Source organism: Oryzias latipes, chromosome 18, assembly GCF_053564925.1.
Source record: "Oryzias latipes strain Hd-rR chromosome 18, Olatipes_Hd-rR_3.1".
Lineage (NCBI taxonomy): Eukaryota > Metazoa > Chordata > Actinopteri > Beloniformes > Adrianichthyidae > Oryzias > Oryzias latipes.
Window position 1 is genome coordinate 33,595,001 of NC_136254.1, and position 4,120 is coordinate 33,599,120.

Consider the following 4,120-nt stretch of genomic DNA (forward strand, 5'->3'; position numbering starts at 1 on the left):
AAAACCGTTTGTGTCAAACACATCCTCCTCTTTGTATTAAGCAGGGGTGTAGCAATACACTAAAATCTCATTTCGGTTTGGTTCAGAGTTTCATAGGGCTCGGTTCTTTACATTTACAGTATTTTTTTGGTACAAAAAAGACTCAGGAGCAGAAAAAAACGACTTGGAACATGCATTTATTGGTTTTATAAAACAATAAATAAAATTGACTTATCCAGGTGATCTGCTATATAAAATAATAAAACTATTAGCTGGCAGGAACCAAAAACTTTGGATAATAAACACAGGCCTGAAAAAAAAGCATTAACATGCCGTTTTTTTTTCCATTTGGAATTATTCAAGTTTCATGTTTTTGGCCAAAAAGATTAGTTTGTCAACATTTTCAGGAGCGAGGACAGATCTTTTAGCAGTTACATCCCCCCCAGTATAAAAAACCTCTTTATCCGGACAGAGGTTGATCCCAATGACTAATGATCCCATTCAGAAGATCCATTCAGAAGAAGATCATTAGTTCTGTTTCCTCCAGTGGGGCAGTCGACGTCTCCTCCTTTTTAGTCCGTCTTGGTCCAGAGACACTCTCAGGATCAACGTCTCCTTCATGACTTCAGTTACTATCCGCTTGAACTGGTAATAACACACAAAACTATACGGATCTGGTTTTATCTCCACTTTGGTCCACTCTATGGTGGAACCACTCAGATCCTCCTGAGAGTCCAGGCGGCACGGCAGGATGACATCATCACCAGGAGCAGCAATGATTGGTTCACCTGGAAACAAAGAAAACAGGAAGAAACTTTTCTAAATCTGAGTCTTTACCTCCAAGTGAAAATGTCTTCTCACTCAAAGATAAAACAATTATTCCACAAATTGTCTCCTGCACTCAAATTTCTTTCTTCTCCTAAACAATAAATACTATTTTCATTTAGGTATACACTGTTCCCTGACTATATGATGGTTCATTTGACTGCTAGTCTTTGGAGATCTTGAAGGATAAGGATAATAATTTCAGTTTTTCATGTGGGAGGGGGCAAGGCTGTGGGTCAGGAAATTGTCAGATGGTGGGGTGAGGAAAAATTAGAGACCATTGATGTTAATCTATGGCAGTGCTTCTCAATTATTTTTTGCATCTAAACTAGAAACATTTTGACCAACTGAACCATTTGATGCTGAGAAAAATAAATCAATAAATAATATTAAATGTAAATTGATCTGAAACATTAACACAGCAGCACCAATATATTTAGCGTTTTTAGTCTGAAGAAATAGATAAAAACATTGTGCTGATTTTTTTCTAAATGATGATTGTTTATTCATGATGTCACAAAGTGCAGCTGTTTTCCTTCAGTACCTGCTGTCTTTCTGTCAAATACTGATGTCGGGCCCCACCTTTGCCAAATAGGGGGGTCCGGTTAAATTGCTACACCCAAAAGATTCAGGACCAGGGAAAGAGTGCCACACAGAAAACCCAAGGAACAATTGTTTTTTAAACTGCAATAATTTAAGCCAATAAAAAGATGCAGCCACAACACGACAAAGCCCCAACGGTTAAAACCTAAATAACTAAGACCAAATGTTTAAAAAGGTAGTAAAAACAGTAAAAAACTTTAAAGAGGGACCTTATAAAAACATTGTCAAAATAGTTAAAAGAAATAGTCCATGAAACACCAGGGAGACAGGTCCTGCAGTCAGCCACAGTCTTGTCTTTGTCCACCCTTTGCTGGCATGGTGGGTTGTTCCTCCCAACATCTACCAGCAAAGTGAAGATAGATCCTGCGAGTATCTCAGTTGTGTGGGGTAAACAGGCCTGGCTATATGCCAAGTGAGAGTGCCACTGGAAGGGTAGAGGAAACTCACACACCGGCAGGGCTCCTCACCCTGCCTATGAGTGTACGTCGCGCTGTGGCACTCCTGTCCTGGAGAAAACTCCTACACTGACTGCAGCTCCAGCCACCCAGTTTGCTCCAGTGCTGTGTCCTTCAACGGCTACCAGCTGCTCTTCTCCCTTAACCTGCTGCCAGTGCAGCTTTATGGGTGGGGCCATCAGCTTACTGATTGGACACCCAGGTGTGTCCAATCTGGGACTCAGTCTTCATGGCGGTGAAACGACACAAAACACAAAAACCAACTCCACCATAAAAGCATGCAAACAAAAATCAGAGAAGACTTCCTCCATCAAAACAAACTTCAACACAAAAGCATGCAAAAAATGACAGGAAAAGGTTTCACCACACAACACTGACACCCAGACTTTGGACGTGTCAATAGAGGGACTGAAACTAAATGTTGGTTTGACTTTTGACCAACAATAAGAATGTCTGTTCAGTCATTGTTTAGTTGAGGGAAATTGGAGATGAAAATGGATTTTGGTTCACAAATACAAGTGATTAGGGACGAGGCTGCAGTTGTGGAGTCAGGTTTTTGGATAAAGTAAGCTAGCTGTTGTTGGCACAGCAAAGAGAAGGTATTTTCTATTTCCAGAACATGTTGCTGAGAAGGAAGTTAATGTTGAGGAGAACAGGTCCCAGAACAGAGGCCTGAGGCACACCTCAGGGCAGAATGTGAAGAATTGGAGAAATCTCAGCTAAACCAGTTGAACCAGGACAAAACACGGAAGAGACTTGATGAAGAACATTGTGTCCATGGTTCTAGTAAATACTGGATTTGGTAGGCAAGGCAAGTTTATTTGTATAGCACAATTCATACACAAAGTAATTCAAGGTGCTTCACAAAACAGAAAAATACATTACAATCACATTACATCATAGAAATAATCAACATAAAATTTACTTTAAAAGAAAAGAAAATGTTTGAAAATTGATTTAAAAATAAAGAAAGGAAGGAAAGAAAAGTGCAGATAGGACCTTTCAGTCATATACACGGCTAAACAGAAATGCTTTAAGTCTAGATTTGAACATGAACACAGAAGAGGCCTGTCTTACGCCTTCAGGGAGGCTGTTCCAGATTTTAGCTGCAGAATATTGAAACGCTGATTCCCCTTGTTTAGTTCTGACTCTGGGAATCAACAGGAGGCCGGCCCCTGAGGTCCTCAGAGTACGAGATGGTTCATATGGCACTAACATGTCAGAGATGTACTTTGGTGCTCGGCCATGGAGAGACTTGTACACAAGCAGAGCTGCTTTGAAGTCTATTCTTTGAGGTACAGGGAGCCAGTGCAGAGACCTGAGCACAGGACTAATGTGATCATACTTCCTGGTTCTGGTCAGGACTCGAGCAGCAGCATTCTGGATGTACTGAAGCTGTTTTACAGCTGGTTTGGAGAGGCCGGTGAGCAGGCCGTTACAGTAGTCTAACCTACTGGAGACAAATGCATGAATAAGTATCTCCAGGTCTGGCTTTGACACTATGTTTTTGATTTTGGCAATGTTGTAAGCTTGTTGTAAAAGTGTTTTTTCAATAAAAAAAAAACATTGGACGGACATAAACCAGACCACACATTACTATCACGTCCGACCGGATACAACAAACAACAGCTCCACTTTGCTTTATCCAACAGGGTTTGCTTCAGTCTTTCCACGCCTGGTAAAGACGATGAAGAGGAGGCTGTGTTTTAGTAGAAACATCTGTTCCGTCTGAGAGGATCTCCTCAAAAACAAGGCAGAAGGAAGAACCGCATCAGTCCATCCAAGATGAAGAAGAGGGAAGAACCGGATCAGTCCATTTGAGATCTCAACCTGCACTGAGGACATTCATGCTGTTTAGTTAAATTTGGTGGTTTTGAAGATTTGTTTGTCCTTTTTTAAATTTGTGTAATAAGATGTTTGACTGAAATATGAACAAATGTTTCAGCAGAATAAATGCACAGAATTAGAAAACTATACGATTGTTGGAAAACTAGTTCTATTCTGTGCAATTATTTTTGTTTAATGCTGATTTGTGCAACAAAAAGTTTGATCAAGATGTTAAAAGACTGTTTTGACTGTTTTTGTATCAATAAATACACAAAATGGGACAATTTTAGGCTTTTTGTGAAAACACACGAAAGGCTTTTTAACACACAAAAGACTAATTTTTGTTATGGTAAAAGAAAAGCCTCCAAAAAATCCTAAATGAAAAGCCGTGCAGAATAATTTCAATTTAAAGAGACATGTCATTTTCTAGA